General features: G+C 42.3%; 1 non-coding gene across 1 annotated transcript; it reads right to left on the bottom strand.

Annotated features, from left to right (window-relative positions):
• Positions 1–10,219: 10,219 nt before the first annotated feature.
• LOC120256294 lies at positions 10,220–10,326 on the bottom strand. The gene has a single exon (XR_005535260.1). It is a non-coding gene; the product is annotated as a small nucleolar RNA R71 (small nucleolar RNA).
• Positions 10,327–12,429: the final 2,103 nt, after the last annotated feature.

Here is a 12,429-nt window from a genome sequence, read left to right as displayed (position 1 = left end):
ATTATTGATTGTATCTTGCTCCATGGAGAACTAAACCCCCTAGTGGGTACTTGGACTTGTAAACACTATGATGTTATTGTTTTATTGACCTTTTATTATGTTTTCCTTAAATGAAGTCTTTAATTAAGTTCCAATCTTGAGTGCTTGTTGAATGATTTCTCCCTTAGAGTGACACTAGGGTTAAGAGTTCATCTTGGTAACCTTTGTAGATGAGTGACACACCATGAGGGTTAGACATTGCTAGATTGGAGAGGGATGAGAGGGTGAGTCAAGAGGTAGTGGAGCGTCCCCTTTCCCCTTCGGTGTGATTTATCCTACCTCCATGTTCCTCGAGTTCTTTGCGGTCACAATAGAGTGAAGTACTAAGAGAGGAACTCCGCTGGTGCTTAGTTGCACGAGCAACAGAGTGAAGCGTCAAAGTAATCCTTAGTATCTACGGCTTAATTGTGACTAGGAGTCTTTCGCCTGGACCAAAGGGTTAGATCTACATATAGGAATAGGGTTTATCACTTGGAATCCCTAGAGCTTATTGCAACTATACACAGTGTGAGGTGTTGAGACTGAGCGATTTCTCCCTCGGGGCATAGTGTAGAGTTAGTCACGGTTAACCTTAGGCTTGGGACCGTGTATTTTAGGATTTTTGTGACTCATTAAACATTAGTTAGGTTGTGCCTCTCTTTCTATCGTAACCATTGGGGGAGCAATGTCCGAGTGCCCCACTTTCTATCGTTTGCCTTTCCTCTCAGTTTATTGTGCCTCTCTTTCTTATTTTCTTTAGTCTTGTTCACATTGATTTTATCCACACTATTATTGTTTCATCTTCACTTAGTTAAGTAGCAATCGTTGTGTTTCTGTTCACTACTCCATGTGGATACGATAACCCACTCATCTGGGATTGATTACTTCGACAAACCTGTGTACTTGCAGGTCACACGCAAGGGGCGTTGTCAAAAGGGCTACCTTAGAGGATGTGTGAAACTGTTACCTTTTCATTTTGTATTTAAATAAGTCCATCTTAATAAGAGCTTTGAGAAGTACACATTGGGTTGACTTGAGTGATTTTACACACACTTATAGAATATCGGGTTGTTGTCCTTTTTGGTTCAAGTATTTAGCTAGACTAATGATTTCTCTTATTCGGTGTTTGAATTTTTCCTTATTTGTTGACAACACCCTTTTGCATGTGAACCGCAAGTGCATGGGTTTGTTGAAGTAATAATACCCTAGTGAGTGGGTAGTCGTATCCACAGGGAATAGTGATCAGAAACACAAAGGTTGCTATTTAACTAGAAGGAAGATGAATCGATAGTGGTGTGAACAAAATCGATGAAAATAGAAATAGGGAAAGAAGAATGAGGCGCAAATAAAAGATAGGAGAGGCAATCGACAGAAATTGCGGCACCCGAACATTGCTCACCCTAGGACTATTGTTTCAAGTGCAAGACCAACCATTATGCTTCTCAACTGATGCTTAATGAGTCGTGGAAATCCTAAAACACATGGTCCAAAACCTAAGGTCAACCATGACTAACCTGACACTATACCCCCGTGGAGAAATCGCTCAGTCTCAACGCCTCATACTGTGTAAGGTTGCTTAAAGCTCTACGGACTCCAAGTGATGAACCCTATTCCCTAATATAGATCTAACCCTTTGGTTCAGGCGAATGACCCCTAGTCACAATTAAGCCCCAAATACTAAGGATTACTTCAATGCTGCACTCTGTTGCCTGCGCAACTAAGCCACAGCGGAGTTCGTCTCTTAGCACTTCGCTATATTGCGACCGTAAAGAACTCATGGAATGTGGAGGTAGGATAAATCACACCGGAGGGGAAAGGGGGCGTTCCGCTACCTCTCGACTCACCCTCTCAATCCTCTCTAATCTAGCATTGTCTGACCCTCATGGTGTGCGACTCATCCACAAAGGTTACCAAGATGGATTCTCAATCCTAGTGTCATTCTAAGGGAAAATCAACTCAACAAGCATTCAAGATTGGAACTCAAGTAGTTCATGAACTCACTCACTGATGCACTTCTCCCTATCGATGTCGAACCAGAGGCAGAGCATAAGAAGATTCCAACATCTTTCCATTGGGGTCGAGATTCGAAACTACCCTGTTGAAGAATGAGCCAGCGACTCATAGGCAGTGGCTTGGTTAAGGAAACCCATCAATTAAAGAAACCATTATAAAAGGTCAAAGAAATAATATCATAATAAGGTTTACATGTCCGAGTACGCACTAGGGGTTTAGCTCTCCATAAAGCAAAATACAATCAATAATAGAATCGAGAGTAAAGATATGCAATCCATAAATAAAACCCCCTTGGTGTTCGTTTTAATGGTCTTGTAGAGTAGCCGCGTCTTCTCCAAAGGTTCCCTCGTCAAGCCTAGGGCACACCTCGCCGAATCGATGCTGACGAAAGCTCCCCCAATAACTATCTTCCAAAGGAACGCGGTGTTGAAGGCCGTAGAACCACTCCAAAAACCTAGCCAACGGCTCTCTAAACCCTAGCCACGAGCGCCTCCAAAGATGGTGAAGAAATGGGCAAAAGATGGGGAAAACGATTCTTAAAAGCGAGTGAAAGTGCATAGCGTAAATAGAGTTTGGAAATGGGCATCCACACGAGCGTGTGGAATTGTGAATCTCCAGGAATCGAATTTTTAGTGGCCTGTGAACAGTAACTGGTACATTAATTTGCTATAGTGATTTACTACATTAATCTGCTACAGTACTCCGCCAAAATACTCCCGAATCCACATTTTCATCGAGGCCACATGAACGAGCACACATCCATGCGGTAGATCACATTGCATCTTCAATAAATCACATTTAACGACAATCTTGCTAGCATTGCACAAGTCGGAACACATGAGTGTGATTGCCTTTGTGCCCCTCTAATTTTCATGTTCGCTTGAGCACAGTAAAGGTTGGCACACACTCATATGTCTTTGAGCACAACTTGTGTCTTCAAGTTTGTTCACTCCAAGATTTCATCAACAAAGTTCATTCATGATCTATTTTGCCTTCTTTCTTCCACACTTGTCTCCACAACCCTACATGCACAAAAGAACACGAATATACATGTATAAGCAATAAAATTTGATAAAAGTAATACTCATTGTAATAAAAGAATACTTTGTATTACTATTACACAAGAACTTATCACTTGTAGAATGGCTCTTTTGCATGCTTTGGTGAACCTAAGGCCAAACACTTCCAATTTTCCTTCTTATATGCTTGGATGTTTTATTTTTTCTTGAGGATAAGCAAAACCTCAAGTGTGGAGGAGTTTGATAAGTACTTGTGTATAAGTAATGCGAAGTATTCTTTTCTTACATTGAGCATTACTTTTATCAGATTTTATTACTCATTCATGTGTATTTGTGTTCTTTTATGCATTTAGGGTTATGGAGACAAGTTTTGAAGAAAGGAAATAAAAATAGATCGCGGACATGATTGTTGATGAAGTTCTTGGATCGAACAAGGGTGAAAGCACAAATTGTGCTCAAAGACATGTGGCTGTGTGCCAACCTCCATTGTGCTCAAGAGAATACACAAAATGAAGGGGCATAAAGACAGTCACACTCATATATTCCGACTTGTGCAACATTGTTAAGAGCTTCATCAATGTGGTTTTATTGAACATACGATGTGATCTACCACATGGATGTGTGCCCCATAATGCGGCCACGATGAAAAAAAAGTGAATTCGGGAGTAATCCGGTGGACTACTGTAGCAGTTTGATGTAGTAAAATCACTTTAGTAGTTACTGTTTACAACGAGTAGTGAAAGAATTCTTAGAAATCCACACGGCCGTGTGGAAATTCCACATGCCCGTGTGGATGACTGATTCTAGCCCTATAAATACCGCTTTGAGAATTTCTTTTGGGGATCTTCTTCCTAACTTTTGCCCAACTTTTGGGGAAAGTATGACTAGGGTTTGGAGAGGCTTTTCCTGGGTTTTAGGAGTAGTTCTATGGCATTCGACATCGAGTTTCTTTGGAGGAGAACTATTGGGGGAGCTTTCTCCGACATTGATTCGACGAGATGTGCCCTAGGTTTAACAAGGGAACCTTCGGAGAAGATGAGGTAGCTCCTCAAGACCATCGACATGGATGACAAGTGGTGTTTCTCTATGGATTGCTCGTATTTACTTTTGACTTCATTGTTGATTTTGTATTACTCCATGGAGAGCTAAACCCCTAGTGGGTGCTTGGACTTGTAAACCCTAGGATGATTTTGTTTCATTAAATTTTATTATGCTGTCTTTAATTGATGTTTTAATTGAGTTTTAATCTTGTGTGCTTATTGATTTGATTTTCCCTTAAAGTTATACTAGGGTTGAGAATCTATCTAGGTAATCCTATGAAAGGATGACAACTTCATTAGGGTTAGACTTAGCGAGATTGAAGAGGGTTTAGAGGGTGAGTCGAGAGGTAGCGGAACGTCCCCTTTCCCTTCCAACATGATTTATCTTACCTCCACGTTCCAAGAGTTCTTTGCTGTCATGATAGAGTGAAGTGCTAAGAGACAAAATCCATTGGGGCTTAGTTGCGCTAGCAATTGAGTGAAGTGGGTTGAGATGGTGAGTCGAGATGTAGCGGAACGTCCCCTTTCCCTTCCAACATGATTTATTCTACCTCCATGTTCCAAGAGTTCTTTACTGTCATGATAGAGTGAAGTGCTAAGAGACAAAATCCACTGAGGCTTAGTTGCGCGAGCAATTGAGTGAAGTGTTGAAGTAATCTTTAGTGCTGGTGCTTAATCATGACTAGGGGTCTTTCGTCTAGACCAAAGGATTAGATCTATATTAGGAAATAGGGTTTATCACTTGGGATTCATAGAGCTTCAAGAAATCCCACACAGTGTGAGGTGTTGAGAGTATTCCTTTCCATCGGGCATAGTGTAGAGGGCTAGTCACAGTTGACCTTATGTTTGGGACCGTGTATCTTTAGATTGCCACGACTCATTAAACTTCAATTAAGGGGCATAATAGTAGTCTTGCACTTGAAACAATAGTCGTAGGGTGAGCATTGTCTGAGTACCACATTTTACTGTTGATTACCTCTCTTTCCTATTCTTGCTTGTTATATCTTCTCTTTACTTTTATTTGTATTGATACTTTTGATCAACATCACAAATTGGTTTTCACTATAGTTAAGTAGCAATACTTGTGTTTCCGAGCAACTATTCCCTGTGGATTCGACTACCCACTCACCAGGGTATTTTATTACTTCGATGACCTGTGCACTTGCGGTTCACACATGCAAGGGATGTGTCATTACCCCAGCATAGCAGAGACAAGCATGAGCTGAATGGAAAGCATATTCATTATAAAGACTTACCAGATTCTTGGGAATATTTTTAATCTTATTCTTATCATCACATGTATCTCCAAAATCACATATTTCTCCACATTTTTATTTTTATTATATATATAAATCATATTCATCACCATGTGCATGATGGGCCCTTTTTGAATTTTTTTTTATTTAACAAATGATGCACATGAGTATATACCGTTACAGGACTCATGCATGAAAATAGATGTATATCTTACTAAATGGTTCCCTTCCCCATTATCGATCTTCGAACACTGCTTCTTGAATGTCAGTAAATGTCCTCATCTTGATGCTGATCTGTTCATTCCCTAGGTACATCATTTATATCCCATGACAGCTTATCTTCCTCCAAATCAACTGTTGAACAATTATATCTAGCCTTCTATCCACCAGAAATGATAACTTCAAGAATGAGTGTGGCAAAGGATGATCAATACTCATATTTATATTCGGTAATATCTGCAAGAATTTCATGTCGTATACAGAATTTCAAATATTGAGCAAGCCAATACCTCTCGAGAATCACCTCTTCCATCTCATCATTTTTTTAGTAGTTGTCTTGAGAGATCTAATCTCATAATCACCTTCATGAATATGCTCAGCTTTTGATGCTGCTTCATTACTTGCTTTCTTGGTGACAGATCTAAATACTAAGATCTCTTCATTCATAGCTTGATGGGTTTGCGCAGTAGTATTCGAAGCATTCTGTCTTTCAAGTAGTTTAACTCTTGCCTCTACTTCTTCATCTGTCCCCTCGGTAATTCTAAGCTTTTTCAATAATGTTTTCATTCTCTTCTTGCGGCACATTGATCTCATCTTAGAGAGTAGAAGATGAACATGGAGGGGCAATTTCTCGTGTATTCAAGGTCCCTAAATCAACAGACATCCTTTTTTCTCTTTTGATTACTCAAGATGCACACTTAAGGTAACGTAGCAGAGAGGGTCCTCGATAATAACTTGAGAGGAGGTATGGACGTGGTAGATATCTTTACCACCATGGATGGCTAAGCAGCAAATGTGGAAAGCGCACTGGACATTTGCTTGACAAGGTATCGACCTAAGACAGCATGGGAAGGGGATCGTTGGGAGCACCCGGATGGGTGCACTGTGTTCGAGAATGTGGATAAGGTCGCCGTCATCCTTATCGCTGTTGCTTCTGCCATCGCTTACTTCCTGGTGCGCCATGACTTTGGTGAGCCACGTGGGTATCGAAGTTCTGTTAGCTTCAGGAAATGGCAGCACTACCACCCGAGGCAGTACGTTAGCAGTGGTGTATTGGGGACACCATTAGAAATAAAATGGCAGCGAGCGGCACAGTAATAATGATGGCAGGCTATGGTGACAATAATGACGACGACTGCAAGAGTCTTCTTTTTCTTCTTCTTCGCTTACTGCTCTCTTCGGCGGCGATTAACATCTATGTAACTCTCAGTCTTCAACGACGATGAGGGAGGAGCGGGGACGGTGACTTCAATATTTTCTCAAAGAGGGGCAGAGGGCCTCCCTTCTCCATCTCACAGAGACGCAGCTACAACAGCAATGGCGACGGCGGCAACAAGAGGCAGAAACCTTTTTTCTTTTATATATGTATGTCTGATAGAGAGAAAAAATAATGAAAGGAACTCCTTATTCTTTCTTCTCTTCATTTCCTTTGCTGGCCTCCCTTCACCTCTCCTTAGTCTTTCTCTCATCGGTCTTCTTCCTTCCTTTCTTCACAGGTTCCTTCTCCTTTTATAATCTCTTAACCGATCTCTCCATGTGATGCCGGTTGTATTATCGTGGGCACACCTCGCCGGATCGGTGCTGACGAAAGCTCCCCCAATAATTATCTTCCAAGAGAAACACGGTGTCAAAGCCGTAGAACCACTCCAAAACCCTTGACTAAGCCCCTCTAAACCCTAGCCGCAGGCCTCCCAAAAGTTGGAGAAAAGATGGAGAGAAGGATAAAAGATGGATCTCTAAATCGGTAAAAGTCGCAGATTTATAAAGGGCTGGAATCGGGGGTGTGGAGTTTCCTTAAGTACGGGTGGATTACTGGAAATCTGGTTTTCTACTGATTGTAAACAGTAACTACTACAGTTAAATTACTACAATGATTTGTTACAGTACCTGCTATAGTACTCTGCCAAAATACTCTCGAATCCACACTTTTCATCGAGGCAACATAAACGAGCACACGTCTATGCCGTAGATCGCATCATTTCTTCAATAAAATGCCATATTGGTGAAGATCTTGCTAACATTGCACAAGTCAGAATACGCAAATGTGACTGCCTTTGTGCCCCTCCAAACAATGTAATTGCTTGAGCGCATGGAGGTTGGCACACATTCACGTATCTTTGACTACAACTTGTGTCTTCACATTGTTTACTCCAAGATTTCATTAACAAAGTACAATCGCAATCTATTTTGGCTTCTTTATTTCATATTTGGCTTCAGAGCCCTTCATGCACGAAAGTTCACAAATACAGCTGTATTAGCGCTAAAATCTGATAAAAGTAATGCTCATCGTAAGAAAGGAATATTTTGTATTACTAATACACAAGCATTTATCACCTTTCCTAGGCGGCCGCCAAGGTAGCTTTCACACTTTCGAGGTGGTAGCACTTTCTACTAGGGTAGTAGCTTTCACTCATCCTACGAGATAACTGATAAACGCCTAAATGTATGTATTTTATATGTATTAATCTTGTATCATTTGTGAATATGTTAACGAATTGATGCCCGTTTTATGTCTAAATTGGTTATTTCGGTGTTGCAGGTCTTAAATGAGTCGAACGATGCTCAAAAATGTAAATCGGATGAATTCGATACCAAAAACGGCATTCTTGGGGTCCCAGCACTGTAGCGGCATTGTAGCGGCATTGTAGCAGGTCATTGTTATTGCTGCGGGCATTTGGCTGTGAGTTTCACGGGCTCCATGCGCCCGTATGGGTGCCCGTGAGGTTTGCTGCAAATTCACAATACTCGGTTATTGTAGCATAAACATTGTAGTTGAGTACTGTAGCACCGACATGTTTTCTGGGCATTTGGCTGTGAGCTTCACGGGCTCCATGCGCCCGCATGGATGCCCGCATGGACTGACGGGATATAAATGAAACCGATTTTTCTAGGGCAAGGAGAGGAGTTTTTGGGAGAGTTCTTGGAGCCAATTTTCACCAGTCTTTAGGAGGCAAGATCACACATTTTAGAGAAGGGAAATCAAAGGGAGAAGCTCAGTTTTGGCTAGATCTTCATCGATCTCTTCTTTGGGGAGTTTGTGAGCAGCGAGGGAAGCCGCCCCTCATCGCAGGGCGTCCGTGGAAGCATTTCCACCTAGCTTGGCTTGTCTTCCTACTTCTATTGTTTGAGGGAGTTTTCTTATGCCATTTGTAGTTGTTTTCATGGACTTGTTGCTTGTATTTGTTTGCATGGACGAGTAGACCCCAAGGTCACTGGATGCTCGGGTGAACCTTAGGGGTGAACTTATGTATTTGGATGATTTAATTTTGTCTATTGCAATTGTTGTGTATTTGTGATTCATTCTTGGTGCATTTGATGTGTTGCTTACATGAGAACTACTGTAAAACCAAGCTGCTAGGTCTGTACTTGGTAGTGTGACCATCGCCCTTGTACTAGACACACCAAGTTTGGAAGGGATTCATGTACGAATACGCCGTGACCATCGGGTGATTCATGCACCCCTCCACCATTAGGGGCTAGACCAAGTTGTGTTCCGGCCCTAATTAGGGTTTTCCCCACTTGTTAATGCAATCGTATGAGGATTTGATCAGAAGAAATTCTATGTCAATACTTATACCGGATTAGGGGTTAATTGCCGTGACCATCGGGTTGATCTAATTTAGGAAATATCTAGGTCCAAACTTTCAATTGCATGACATTCTTAGCATCCCTTGCACTTTAGTAGCCCCTAGGGAATCCGCATCCGTGACCATTTCTTTCCCCTGATTTTATACCCCTACCTTATCATAGACTCCATTTGTAGTTCTTTTATTTCAAGTAATAGATTAGAGAAACCCTTAGAATCATTCGGCTAGACAATACGCAAAGAGGAAGTAAGAGTAGATTCTTGGGCCCAGGGAATACAACCCTCTCGTGCTCGCATGAGAGGTATTACTTGACGACTTCGTGCACTTGCGGATCGCTCATCAAGTTTTTGGCGCCGTTGCCGGGGACCCACAAGGAATACTCGGAAAACTTAGAGTTTATTGATTTAGCCATTATTTCTTCAATTCTGTATATTTGCTTCTTTTTAGTCATTTTTGCACATATTTTTCCTTTTACTTGCCTTTATTTTGTTTTACTATTGTCCTCTTATTTCCTAATCATTGACTCTCATTACTGTGCAAGGCACCATCTTATGACACGCGCCAATCAAGCAAATCTTGTAGAACCTGTCAACGAAATCGAGAGAACCTTGCATCAAAGATTGAGAGAGGTGGCTGAGAGTTCAGAACATCAAGGAACACGAGTTGAGATTAGTGAACCTTCAGTCATGGTAGAACCAAGGCGTACCTTGTCTGATTATGAAAGACCTCAGTTTACTGGTGAGGAATTCAGTGTGCATGCTCCCACCGTGCCTGCTAATAACTTTGAAATCAAAGCAAGCACAATTGGGATGGTCCAAAATTCCATACAATTTGATGGGTTGGCTGATGAAGACCCGCATGCTCATTTGTCTTGCTTCCTCCAAATTTGTTCCACCTTCAAGATTAACTCAGTGTCCGATGATGCGATAAGATTGAGATTATTCCCTTTCAGTCTAAGGGGAGCAGCATATAGATGGCTCACTTCATTGGCTCCGGGATCGATCACCACATGGAAGGAAATGGTGGACAAATTTCTTGCTAGGTATTTCCCACCAAGCAAAGCCGCTAGATTGAGACAAGAGATTTTTGCATTCCGATAAGGGGACTCCAAGACACTCTTTGAGGCACATGAGAGATTCAAGGATCTCTTACGCAAGTGTCCCCATCATGGCTTTTCCTCGTGGATGAGGATCCAGATGCTTTGCAATGGCCTGAATTATGCAACGAGACATGACTCATCGATCTTTGCAGTGAGGGGGTCATTGAGTAGTAAAACTCATGAGGATCTTTGAAATCTTGATTGAAAAACATGGCAAGTAATGAGTGTCATTGGTCTACTAGGTAAAAACCCCCTAAGGCAGCTGGAATTTATGAGATAAATGACAACACTGCGCTAGTCGCCAAGGTTGAGGCCCTAACAAAGAGATTCGATCAGTTTGTGTTGGGTACGAGATCAAATTCAGTGCGATTTTGTCTTACTGAGACTTGTGGGGCCGGGCATGCTACTCGTTCGGGTGCCCAATTTCAATAGCCTCGGATGCCCCGAGTTGAGGCAGGTTGATTATGTTGGGGGAGCTCCTAGTGGCCCGGGGAATCCTTATGGAAACACATATAATCCGGGGTGGAGGAATCACCCAAATTTTTCTTGGGGTCAACAACGGCAACATCGGCCCCCTACGACCACGGGGACTTCCACCTCAACCTCTTGACACTCGAGAAGAAGTTCACCCTGCGAAGATGTGTTAGCAAGGTTTATGATCAATACCGAGGCAAAATTTGTGAACATCAACAACCAATTCATCTGAAGTAAACACTTTGTTTTTGAGTAATGTTCAAGCCTCCATTCGAGTCATTGGAAAACCGGGTGGGGCAACTTGCTAGAGGCAAACTCGGGAGCGACCGCCAGGTAGCTTACCTAGTAACACTGAAAATAATCCAAGGGAGCATTTGAATGCCGTCACTCTCAGGAGCAGGAAGCAGGTTGAAGCACGAGCCGAGGAGGGCTCAAGCATTAAACATAATGGGGTAGCCGCACGGGAAGACACTAACCCATCTGAGAGTGAACTTGAAGGGGTAAAGGAAAAACAAGATGAAGGAACCATTCAACTACCAACACCAAGGATACCCGAGTACAAGCCGGTGATCCCCTATCCGGCTAGAGTCGAGGCAAGATAAGGGACGAGGCTCAATTCAAGAAATTCCTCAATGTATTCAAGCGAGTTTGCACATAAATATCCCTCTTGTTGAGCGTTAACTCGGATGCCCAAGTATGCAAAGTTTATGAAAGACCAGCGACTAATAAGAGAAAAATTGGAGGAATTAGAAAGCAGTTACACTACCACGGAGCTGCTCGCAATGATTCGGAGGAAGCTCCACGAGAAATTGGTCGATCCCGGGAGTTTCATTATTCCATGTGTGATTGGGGAAGGCATGCAAGAAAAAAAGCCTTAGCGAGACTCTAGGGCTAGCATCAATGTAATGCCTTACAAGTCTATTTTTAAAATTGGGATTAGAAGACATAGAGGCCCACAAGGATGACGATACAACTTGCAGATCGTTCTATCAAGAAGCCCCGCGGTGTTGTTGAGGATGTGCTAGTTAGAGTAGACAAGCTCATTATCCTTGTGGATTTCGTTATTCTTTATGTGGATGATGATGTTGAAGTCCCATTGATCCTCGGGCGACCGTTTCTTAACACAGCCGGTGCCCTCATTGATGTAAAAAGGGGAAAAATGACATTGAGAGTGGGGGATGAGGAAGTCATTCTCACTCTTCCCAGTAGCCATGAAACACACCTTGGACCACGACGATCCCCTCTACTTTCTTGATAAAACTGATATGATTATTCTTGATTGTGTGCGGGAGGTCTTGGCAATTAACCCCTTGGATGAATTCTTGGAAGGAATGGATAGCGATGAGTGCAAGGAGAACAACCCACTTCCCACACATGTAAAGCATGTAGGCTATGTGGGAACATTTCCGTGGCCGAGTAATAAGAAGAAATCAACCACAAGGAAAATTTGGTGTAAGAGGGACAAGAAACAGAAATTGGGGATGAATTGCACACTATCACCACCACGGGAGATCGATCGACTATTCTTCGAGGGAAAGGGTAAATTCCGTGTCTTTTCATGCCTCTCGATGAGTTTCCCATCTTGGAGCACTTCTCTTGGGCTTGGAGGTAAGTCCCCACCATTTGATCCACCTTGAGGTAAGAAAAAGGTACGTCGAGCTAATGACGTTAAACAAGCGCTTCTTGGGAGGCAACCCAAGTCTT

The sequence above is a fragment of the Dioscorea cayenensis genome, unplaced genomic scaffold (assembly GCF_009730915.1).
Source record: "Dioscorea cayenensis subsp. rotundata cultivar TDr96_F1 unplaced genomic scaffold, TDr96_F1_v2_PseudoChromosome.rev07_lg8_w22 25.fasta BLBR01001381.1, whole genome shotgun sequence".
In the NCBI taxonomy this organism is placed as follows: domain Eukaryota; kingdom Viridiplantae; phylum Streptophyta; class Magnoliopsida; order Dioscoreales; family Dioscoreaceae; genus Dioscorea; species Dioscorea cayenensis.
The sequence above is the reverse complement of the archived record's forward strand: the minus strand, read 5'-3'. Positions and strand labels throughout refer to the sequence as shown.